We start from the raw sequence: 12,938 nt of genomic DNA, 5'->3' as shown, positions 1-12,938 counted from the left end.
AAACTGCAATTAAAAACGAGAAAAAATAGTTATATTAAAAGCGAGTTTCTGAAACCAAGGACTATTATTCACGCCTTAACTTAAGTTGAATCAATTAGTAGATTGCCTAAGCTTCGTGTTTCTTTTTATAACAATTCCTCCAAATTGCAAGGGTTGCCATATATTTTGGTTATAATATTGGGCAAAATGAAAATATTTAATATAGATATATGGATTTCCTTAAAGTTTTAGTTACTTCCCAAGCATACGCAAGAATCGCCATTAGTACCAAATTGAAGTCAAATGTCTGAAAACTCGTGAAAGAAAAATAAAAGAAAGAAAAATAAAAATATTTATTTAAGTGTATACCCCACTTTAATAAATATTTTTTCTTGTTTGGGACACCCTAATGTTGCAACACGCCAAAACATGGAAATTTTCCTCGCACTGAGAACCAAAAATACGTTATTGCAGGAAATTCTGCAGAAAATGTGTTTTAATCCTATAAAGTACAGAAAGTGGATGGCAACCCAATATGGTGGCTGTGGCCAAAAGTGGACCGATATCGCATTTCTTTATAAAGTGATATTCTAAACTCTGAGTTCACTATTAAAGTCTATTCCGCTTGAAAATTTGGTTAATATATGTAATATACATTAAATGGAGGTAGAAATCATGTAAGGAGTATAGCAAATCAAGGACCAATATTGAAAATTTTTCTCGGGGAGTTCTACTATGCTATAAGAACACCTAGTACCGGATTATAGGGAATTTGGTTGAACAATGTGTTCGTAACAGTAAAGTACCACAATTCAGGATGATTCGTTATATGTGAACCACACCAAAATGTGGATGTAGGACTCCAATAGTTTTGTTAAAGTGTTTTTAGGCTAATGTCTAAAAAACATTCATTCCATTTTATTATAAAAGGATCCGCACAAACCACTTTGAATTTTTTTTTTTTGAAAAAATATTATGAAATGAAATTTTTTTCTCAACAAATTATTTCCTGTTGCACGAATGGATGACCTTTTGCCTATTAATGACTAACATAACCTTTGTTTCATATAAATATTGAAGAAACTCCCGCACAAACCACTTTTAATTTTTATGGTATATGAAATAATGTTATAAATAATATAAAATGATATATATATGTAATAATAATGCAATAGTGAGAAACCAACGGTTGTGTCATATCGGTTATGTCGTGTGCCCTATACCTGGTTTTCAGTTAAATATCGGCTTCAAAAATTTTTAAAAGTTCTGAAAAATAAAAATTTTAAAAGCTTTTTGTGCAGAAGTTATTTTTTATCGAATCACTTTATAATTAAGATTTTATGTAATCTTATGTAGAAACTCATCACGCTATGATACAGGGATATGAGGTTGTAAAAAAGCCATAACCCTAGTATACACTCCCGCTTTGCGCTCGGATTTTCCCAGGCCAGGCAACATCAAATTTCCAACGGGGGCAAAATATCCCTCAATGTAATGGCGACATTTCCTTAGTATTTCAGCCATGTAAAGCTTATCTACAAGCGGTGCCTAAAGGCATGCCGTTGTTAAAAAATGTGCTCAAATTGCAAGGAAATTCGTCAGTTTTGTGTGGACCATATTATCAAGAGTTAGTGGAATTTTTTATCGTTATTTTCGCTATCGAATAGTATGAAACCTGACGTATAAAAATAGGTAAAAAAACTTTTTAAGTTAAACGGTTTTATGTTAAACATACATTGCAATGTTTAAGATAAATGTACTAAAAACCAAAAAATAATATAATAGATACAGTCGTAGGAATTATAAACATATGCATAGACTAGACTAAAATAAAACAGTGGGGCACGTCAATTGTCAATTTTTATATATTTTTTTACCATTTTGTTCCCACGAGTAATGGTCATTTAAACGGTCGACCCCCCCGAGAGGTCCAATAAAGGGGCAAGGCTATGTACAACAAGATGCGCCTGAGTCTTGAGGGGAAAACGCTAACGACATATCATTTTTATCCACCCTAATGCCATACAGTTCTCGGCGCGTTTTAACCTTTCACCTTAACTTGGGTGGTGTACCGCTAACGACGTGTCATTTTTAGCCACCCTAACGCCACACAGTCCTCAACACGATAAAAAATCTTGAATTGGGTGGTGGGTTCTGGCTGGATTATCAGATACCTAAATTACAGATTCAATTTCTAAATTTAAATCTTAATTATACGCCATTTAGTGGCTGCGCCCATCTTAAATATTGAGGTTGTATAGTGCACTGTATTCTTCTTGTCAAGCCCTTTTATTTGATACCCATATTGGTGGGATTGATAAAAAATTGTTATCAGCCATTGGCAGCGGCGGCCATCTTAGATATCAATTTTGCATTGTAAATTGTATTCTACTTGAAAAACCCTTTCATTTGATACCCATGTTGATGGGATTGATAAAACCTAAGTTATCCGCCATTTTGTACAGGCCGCCATCTTGGATTTTAATTTTATATAGTATATTGTATTCAGCTTGTTGAGCCCTTTCATTTGATACCCATATTGATGGGATTGATAAAACCTACGTTATCCGCCATTTTGTAGCGGCCGACATCTAGAATTTATAATGATAATGAATAAACATAATTGTATTGTCACCAAAATCCAAAGTGTATACAAAATTTCAGATCAATCGTTTGACAGGAAGAGGGTGAAATTTGAATTACTAAATTTGACCCAAGAATAAATAATAAAACAAACGGGGTGAGCTAAATAAAACCATTTAAAAATGAGAAATGGTCGTCGCATAGTGGTTGAAGTGTAAGACTTCGCTAGATATCAGCTTTGTTCCTTTACTTGTTTAATGGTAAAAGAGAAAACTGTCCCAATTGCTCTCTCATAACCAGTTTTACCAGAATAGTTAAGGAACGCAAAAATGGTAGATCTGGTAACAAAATCAAAAAGAAACAAAAAAATCAATTTTTTGTATCTCTTTAGTTTTTGTTAACTTTTTCATCATTGCCAAATCATCGTCAAACAAATATCGAAAAATCAGTTCTACCATTTTTTACCCGAAGAAATTTGTCTGGTAGCCTGTGGTAGAAAAGAGAACGCCATTTTGGTCCTTTCTCTCTCTTAAAAATTGCTTCCAGTTTTACCACTTTTTGGAGTTAATTGACGCTTTGCAGGTTAAAAACAAGTGAGCAAAGGCTATAATGGGGACGGGGCCGACTATGTGATACCCTACATCACTACCCCTGTACATAAGCTTTTCTCTCGTAAACATTTCTTTTAGGGATATACTACAGTTTTCATCTATCTGGCTTTTATATCAAATGACTTAAGACGAACTGAACCAAAATAATTAATATTTAATTTTATATTTGACTACTGTCGACAACTACTTGATACAGAATGAAAGGTTTGCCGGCATTCTGGATTAGCATTTAACATGTCTTTAATACACCAAATAGAAACAGAGGTATTTGTCATTAAAGTAAAAAAATTCAAAATATTAAAATTGTGATAGTTTAGCGCCTTTTTAAATAACACTGGTATTTTATCACAAAAGACAAATGTTATATTAATTTAAAGCACTGATGGTTTAGTTTTTATTATGAATCTCTCTCTCTCCTTGGAATATGTCCAACAGAAGCAGAAATATCTTACATGGAAATAAAATTCCAGCATTTCACCAATTTTGGTAACGCAATTGGGAACATTCTAAAGCTCAGAATGTCTTCATTGCTGAAACGCATCCAACCTACGCCAATTTATTTTCCTTTTGGAATGCGCCTACTAGAAGCGAATATGTTCGCATATGAATAAAACGGTGAATGTTCTCCACATAAGTTTTTTGCCCATTCCGGCCCCTGAATATTATTCGACCGTCACCAAAATTGGCCTCTTCCTCTACGGGGCTCCCATTAACCCTCAAAATTTCGTGACAATCCGATCAAAATTGCAACCTGAAGCGTGATTAAAAAAATGGTCCGGCTTTGCTTATGGAAGGTCCCCAACCAAAGCTGTGATATGTGAAAAGTTGGGTTTCATATAGCGATATATTCGCTGCTTGACCACCTACGACAACCTACTTTACATTGTTAGAAAGGTGATATATTTTACTTTCATCGTCAGGTTTTGCTTGGAATAAAATGATGACTTTTTCTCCAAATAAGTTTTTTCGCCATTCCGACCCCTGAATATTATCCGGCCATCACCAAAAACAGTGGTCTTCTTTCCCACTGTCCTTGGAATATTGGATGTGTTACCTTATTACTATTGTGATATCTATGTTGTTTGAAAAGTCCCCAACCAAAGCTGTGATATCCGTCATAATAATTAAAATCGCAAAAATGAAATGTTGGGTTTTATTGGTGACTATTGTGATATCTTCGTTGTTTGACCACCTACGACAACCTCCATTACATCGTTAGAAAGGTGATATTTTCTACTTTCATGGTCAGGTTTTGCCTTTAGTATAACCCTTATAGAAGCTGAGATATTCAATTGGAAAAAACGTTGACTTCTTGTCCAAATAAGTTGTTTGCCCATTCCGACCCCTAACTATTATCCGACCAACACTAAAATCTTCCCCCCTTTTTTGGGGTCCCATCAACACCCAAAATTTGGGCGACGATCTGATCAAAATTGCGACCTGTAGCGTGATTACAAGGTTTAGATCCAGATCGCCTCAGCTCGTCAAGACATTAGTTTTGGTATACATAAGTATGGGTCTACGACGATTATTTCGATGCGCTGCAAACTTTTTGGTCAAAACCAACATACAGTCTGTCGCAAAAGTTAGTATGCAATATTGAAATCAATATGTATTGGGGATAAAAAACAATATAACTTATTGACAACAAACAATTAGTTTTATTTGATAGACACAAAGTTAGTCTTCAGTGATAACAATGAAAAGTGTGCAATGTTTGCATGCATTAGAAAATGTACGGTTCGAATCCCAATAAGCCCAAAAATTATATCGCAAAAGTTAGTATGCACCGCAGAACTCTTATGGAACTCTGTAAAAAATCCTTGATATTTTTGAACAAAATAAAACCAAATCTGTATTTTAGATCCTCAAGAAAATATTTATTAGTTTTAATGGCAGTTATAGTACTTATAGTGACGTATACGTAAAACCCAGAAAAATTGGTCATCTATAAATACAACTACTGTAGCGGCAAAACTCCGGGTGTTATATCCTGTTCATGAATCCTAATGTCATGAAATGCTCAAAAACGCTATAAAGTTTCATTATGCGGCGATCTTGATAGAGTTTCAACTGTTTCCTGTTTGAAAAATATCGAATTTCATGAAGGAAACCCATACTTTTGGTGCCATTATCCTTTTGGAAAGTGTAATCCTTACACATAAGGACTTTCCTTTTGAGTTAATTTTCTCAGAAATTCTGCCCCTTTTTATATTCCCAACAGGACTTCAGATTGAGCTCCTTAAGCCTCAAGGCACTTTGGGATACTTGATACTGTACTAGAATATACAGAGGTTGGTCGTGAAGGTCGTTAATGTTTTTTTGATGCTCGTTGCACAGTAACTAATGTGAAAAAATTAACATGTCCTTGATACATCTAATGGTGGATCGGTCGACCACAATGTAATTTCGTATTTACGAGGGGAAGTAACATCTATTTAGACGTGAAACTTTACTTTCAGAGTGCATCCGGCTACTCTATGAACTGCAACCGTTTTTTTATTATTTTATTTTTTATTGCGGCAATTTGTTCACATAAAAAGATGCAACAATCCAAATCACACATGCGGAGAACCTTTCGACGGCAACATTCTCCAATTCGTATTCGGATATAGTTTAGTAGGTAGTTTCCCATTCCCCATGGCTGGCTTTTTGCTTGGCTTAACTTTTATTATTAATTTGTTCAGTTATTTAATTAACATCCATAAAAACCAGATTTCCTGTTGCAAATTGATTTATGGTCGAATTAATTCTGAAAATCGTTGGTAGAGGTAGTTGTTGTTGTCGCTTCGTTGTATTCTGATTTTTATAACCATGTTTCGTTTTGTTATCTCATTTAAATTTGTTGATTTTTTTATGTCCGTTGTTAAGTTTGTTGGGTTGGTCTTTCGTTCGAAATTCTGTCGTCCAAAATCAATTTGTTTATTATGACCATTAGTTGGGATTCGAACAACTAACAACAGCAGCCAGTGGCAGCTGTTGGCCTAAATCAGACAAATGACAGCGTCGAGAGTGTGTGAATAAGTGTTGAATTCATTATAACGAGTTCAAAAAAATCTTTTGATTTAACATCGATCGTTCACACACACAGGCACAAGATACTTTTGAGTTTCCAGCTAATGATAATCCACCAAAGGAAAGCTTAACCGCAGTCATGTCTTAATTATGAAAAGATACACCGACAAAAGTAACCGTAACAGAGTGATTGTACCAATCATCATCGACATTCACTAATCTCGTACGACTAATGAATTCATTTAGAGGCAATTTAGCTGCCAAACAAAGTCATAATCAATGAAATAAAATTCTATGGCTAATAGAATTGTCGATGTTTTTATGGATAATCTTCTAATCATCCAAACAAAAAATTTTAGTTTTGCAAATTAACGATCAGCAAAGACACCTTCCATGGGCGAATTAAGTTTGTCGTTATATAGAGCTAATCTTTACCCGTTTTTTTTTTTTTTTTTTTTTTTTTTTTTTTTTTTTTTTATGGAATGGTGGACATCTTTAGTAGATCAACTGGATCGGTCGAAATAATTGAAAACTTCATATGATATTATTGAGCCTCCACCTCAGATGCAGAGTATTCTACAATGTTCCTCATATAATTTAAAGCATTATAATTCCTTACTTAAAAATTACTCTAACATGTCTCATTGTATTGGCTGACTTCATAAATGCAACTCTGCGACTTGATATTTTTATTTTATTTTGATCTCTGCTGGATTTGATCATCCGAACTTCTGATATGTAGCCGAACACACTATACACTGTGTGAGTGTTGAACACACAACTCTCGAATTTGTAGTCAGACACACATGTTCTGTGCCACCGTACTCTCCGCTTGTTTACATTACTTTGTAATGGGTTACAACATACAACACACAATATTTATCAACACAGACAAATAAAAAGATAGAATATTTTTAAATCGTTCTTACCAATCCGAAACTTCTAATAGAATGTCCATATTTACATTAGGCAATTTTCCTTGCGGCAATTGTCACTTTGTAGGTGAGAGAGGGTGTTGAGAGGCAAAGGGTTATCATATGCCTCATCCCTCTCTCCTTCAAACTGACAATTGCCGCACGGAAAATTGCCTAATGTAAATATGGACAATATTATTGTTCCTTTTTTTGCCCATATCAGTTCAAAAAAACTCAGTAATAAAAATGCCATTCACAACACAAATTGAAACAGTGAGAAAATTTTGATAAATACTGCGCATAGGGAAATACTGTACCGCAAATATGAACAAAAAATATGCTCCAATTATTAACACATGATAATTTAAAGAAGTTGCGCAGTGATGCATTTATGAATAAGCCATTCGCAGCAAAAGAAATCATAAGCAAATAATGGGTTTAAGAATACATTTTATAGTCGTAACTACTTACAAAACTCCTTACAAACCCATTACTTTAATCAGGGCATGTCGCACTGAATAATTGGTTATTCTATAACAACTAGAATAACTAGTTATTCTGTGGCCACCAGAAGTTGAAAAATAAGCTAAAAACATATGTTATATTTTTAGAACTGTTGAGGTGGAATTTGTTTTCAATTTTTTAACACACTTCATATTTTTAATTTATTTTTTTCTCTGCTGGATTTGATCATGCGAACATCTTATTTGTACCGGAACGCACTACACACTGTGCACCGCGTACGAACATTAAGGGTTGTAAAAAGCTTTGATGTACACCACCAACTGTTTTTTTATATTGTCAACAATAAACTCCCGTGCCGGCGTTGAGCATTGAACACACAATCTGCGATTTGTAGTCGGACACATATGCTCTGTGCCACTGTACTCATTAAGTAAGTGAAATAAGTAGTTTTATTTTGTTACATCACTTTGTAATGGATTACATAATAACTAACGGCTCCGAATTTTTGCTGGGTTGTCATAAATTCAATTTACGTACGACAGTTAATCAGTGAGCGCTAAGATAAACATGGATTTTTCAAGGCGCGATATCTCTGGAATCATTAATCAAAAAATCTGAAAATATAGTAAAATATTTTGCTGATGAGCAGTATCACCACAGCAAAAAATAAAGGAAATCAAAACCCTAATACTGAAAAAATGTCCGATTTCACTCAGAAATCCCCATATATAAAGTAGAAAAATGTTTGTATGTTTGTTTGAAATTTATGGAGTCAAAAACCACTGAACCGATCTTGCTGAAATTTTCAGGGTATATTACTACATCGCCTGAAAGTAACATAAGCTATAAAAAGTTTACAAATTCCGCTCTGATCCGGTGATATAGCATCAGAATCGGTGGTACCTCCAAAAACTGTAAAATTTGTATGCAAATATCTACAGAACGGTTACAGATACAATATCAACATTTGGAATGTGTGGCGGAATTTTGCCTATAATTAAATGTCCGAAAATATATCGAAATCGGTTCAGATTTGGATATAGCTCCCATATATATTTTCGTCCGATTTCAAGTATTTGATTTACCAATAACGCTATATATGTCCGATTTCAATGAAATTTGGAATGTGTGACGGAATTTGGCCTATAAATAAATGTGCAAAAATATTTCGAAATCGGTTCAGATTTGGATGTAGCTCCTACATACACATATATACCCAGCAAAAAGTTTGCCTCCAAAGAGGCAGTTAAATGATATGTACAAGTGATCTGGAAGTGCATCAAATTATGCATTTTCACTCATGATTTTTACAAGAGCGTGACTACTGAAAGAGGCACTCCATTGCACTGCATTTTAACTGACCCTTTGGCACTGCATTTTAACTGACCCTGTGGGACTGCATTTTAACTGACCCTTTGGCACTGCATTTTAACTGACCCTTTGGCATTGCATTTTAACTAACCCTTTGGGGTAGAATAGGAGGCAGTCCAAAGCACGTGTTTTGATACATTCTGCGGAAATTGCGCAAGCCATTACAAAATATGCCAGAACAAATAAAATGCATTTATTATTTGTGTAAAACAAAAATATTAAGAACTTTATTACATCAACACAAATTATGAAAATTCACCATTGAATTCAATCGCAAACATGCGTGTTTCCTCCGCTCTCCATTTGTTCCAAGCTGAACTGTTTTTACTTCATTTGCTAAATGGGTTGTCTTCCCATCACCAGTTAAGATATCGACATGTACTCCAACAGCACTCCATTCGGAAATTTTCTTCTCGTGAGTTACCGGAAAAATGTTCACAAATAAAATATTATTTAGTTTGTATTAACAAATGTTTGGAAATGTTAACACGCTTATCTCTTATTGGAAAATGTATTCCGCTGCCTTTAGAGATGTACAAACTGATTTATGTACATGTAGGGATCTCTAACAACTGCTAATAATATGTAGCGAACGGAGTGCCTTTTTCACGACTCCGTTTGGACTGCATCCGGATGCTGTTAAATTGTGAGGAATTGGAGTGCCTTTTTCACGACTCCGCTGAACTGCATCCGGATGTTGTTAAAATCTGACAAGTGGATGTGATTCTTTGGATTGCATCCAAATGCAGTTAAAATGTGAGGAATGGAGTGCCTTTTTCACTACTCCGTTTGAACTGCATCAAAACATGCCGTGACAGAACTAGTCCACATTGCACTACTTCCAATTTATTTTGCTGGGTAACTAAATGTGCCAAAATATATCGAAATCGGTTCAGATTTGGATATAGCTCCCATATATATTTTTGTCCGATTTCAAGCATTTGAAGCACCAAACACGTTGTATATGCCCGATTTCAATGAAATTTGGAATGTGTGATGGAATTTGGCTACAAGTAAATGTGCTGCGGGCTAGCGAAGCGTACCGGGTTCAGCTAGTTAGTAAATATTTATAAGTATTTTTTACACAAAATAAGAGAAATTGGGTAAAGTCATTTGCAGTCGTTTGCGATTAAATTGTAATAAAAATAAATATACATATGCATGTACTCTTTAACCAAAAATTAGTGTTTGCAATTGTTAAAAAAAAAGATGAAAAAATAAGCATTTCAGCAAAAAAATTGTTCAAATTGTTTAGTGCTTGCTTTGAAATAAACACATTTTTTGACATCCACCTTCATTATATTCCCTGAAGCAAAGATGTCAATATTATAAGATAGGAAAAGTCAATTGTGAATAATTAACTGTAGAGGGAGTTAACCTCTGTTGCTACGACATCATAGCAACATTCTGTTAAACGAAAACTGTTACTCATTGGAATATTGACAAGAAAAACATTAAAAATCAAATTTTACGGCGTTGACTTTTGTTTTTTTATTAAATAAAAAATAATAAATAGTGAAGAAATAAATTTCAGCCACAAAACACGACGTTAATGTTTTCTGCCGCGAGAAATGGGAATCAAAAACGATTGGCATTGCTGTTATCAATTCCAGTGAGTTGTGTAGCCATCTGTAACCAAAATGTGGAACTATTAGCATATGTTTTTGGAAAATGCATTTGTTCGGGTCTTTATTGCTATACGTCTTTGCCTGAAGAACACATAGGTTTTCATAGTTCGATTTCCGATTACTCTCGAAACGTTCGATCAACGATTTCGATCGAATCTCGTCCTACCGCTTTTTTATCGTGTCGAAATATTTTTTACTCAATCGAATCGAATTACGAAGTTAGGTATTTTCCAGAATACCGACACGGAGGAGTAGTTTCACTATGTACAAGTGAGAAAAATTTAATAAATAAAACTTTACCATATGAACTGGGTCTACTATTTTCACGGACTGTCTACGGGAAAGAATCATACGCAGTAAAAAATGCATTACCACACAACGGATTTTTTAGTACTTTTTGGTAGTCGTAACTACTTCCTAGTAAACTAACACATTATTTTATCAATGGAATATCACACTGAATAACTAGTTATACTATGACCCTAGAATATCGCTAATTTTCTCAAAGAGTGACACATCTCAAATGATCAAGTTTAATCAAGTTTTTAAGTTGTCGATTGAAATTTAAATTCCCAAGTTAAAACCAGTAAGGAAAGGATCAAAGTCGGGCGGGGCCGACTATATGATACCCTACACCACTGTGAATATGTAAAATATAAATCGGAGCTATATCCAGATCTTAACCGATTTTGATATAATTTGGCACATTTATTTCCAGACCGAATTCAGTCACACATTCCAAATATCATTGAAATCGGACTTATATATCGTGTTTGGAGCAGAAAATACACGAAACCGGCCGAAAAGATATATGGGTGCTATATCCAAATCTGAACCGATTTCGATATAATTTGGCACATTTATTTCTAGACTGAATCCAGTCACACATTCCAAATTTCATCGAAATCGGAAATATATAGCGTGTTTGGTACAGAAAATACGTAAAATCGGCCCAAAATATATATATGGGAGCTATATCCAAATCTGAACCGATTTCTATATAATTTGGCACATTTATTTCTAGACTGAATTCGGTCACACATTCCAAATTTCATCGAAATCGGAAAAATATAAAATACGTGAAATCGGCCGAAAATATATATGGGAGCTATAACCAAATCGGAACCGATTTCGATATAATTTGGCACACTTATTTCTAGACCGAATTTAGTCAAACATTCCAAATTTCATCAAAATCGGATGTATATAGCGTGTTTGGTGCAGCAAATACGTGAAATCGGGCGAACATATATATGGGTGCTATATCCAAATCTGAACCGATTTGTAATTTGTCTCATTTATTTCTAGACTGAATTCAGTCACACATTCCAAATTTCATCGAAATCGGACATATATAGCGTGTGTGGTACAGGAAATACGTGAAATCGACCGAAAATATATATGGGAGCTATATCCAAATCCGGACCGATTTCAATATAATTTTGCACACTTATTTGTAGGCAAAATTCAGTCACACATTCAAAGTTTCATCAAAATTGGACGTATATAGCGTGTTAGGTGCAGCAAATACGTGAAATCGGGCGAAAATATATATGGGAGCTATATCCAAATCTGAACCGATTTTCACCAAAAGCAATAGCGTTCTTCCTATGGCTAAAAAAGTTGTAAAGTTGCAGCTGAATCGGACAAAAAATGCGACCTGTATGTTGCGAACAAAAACACATGGACAGACGGACAGACAGACGGACGGACACGCATAAATCGACCCAGAAAGTGATTATATGTATATCCCCAAAAGGAACTGTGGGTCTATTTCGTTTCCTTTTGTATGTTACATACAAATGCACAAAGACATAATACCCCTTACCACTGTGTGGTGTAGGGTATAAAGATTATTACACAAAAAATAAGATAACCACTTGAACCATCTTTTGTAAAGAGCTAGCCAGATAGCTAAATTTCTGTACAAGATCATGCATGATTTGAAACTCTTTAGTGCTTCATAAACTCAAAAAACATTTTCCATGATTTATGCCAAGCTCCTGGAAATAAGTTGCAATTCGTTGAGTTTTAGAGATATTAACTTTAGAAAAAATACAAACGGCTAACATAAAAAAATAGATTTAAGCCCCTTTTTGAATAAATGATCGATATGTTATATTTTTAGTACAGTTCAGGTGAATTTATGTTCAATTTCAACACACTCCAATTTTATTTTATTTTGCTCCCTGCTGGTTTTGAACATGCGACGTTTTGATTTGTAGCCAAACTCACTACACGTTTGTTTTGTAGTTGTTACAAAAACAAAATAAAAATTAACAACTTTTTAACAATCCGACAATCGACAACGTTGTCAACACTAAAAATTGTTTGCAGTAACGATTGTGCTATTCTGTAAAAATGTAAACAAA

This window comes from Musca autumnalis, unplaced genomic scaffold (assembly GCF_047663935.1).
Source record: "Musca autumnalis isolate F117 unplaced genomic scaffold, ASM4766393v1 scaffold_3, whole genome shotgun sequence".
NCBI lineage: Eukaryota > Metazoa > Arthropoda > Insecta > Diptera > Muscidae > Musca > Musca autumnalis.
This window is presented reverse-complemented; position numbering follows the sequence as displayed.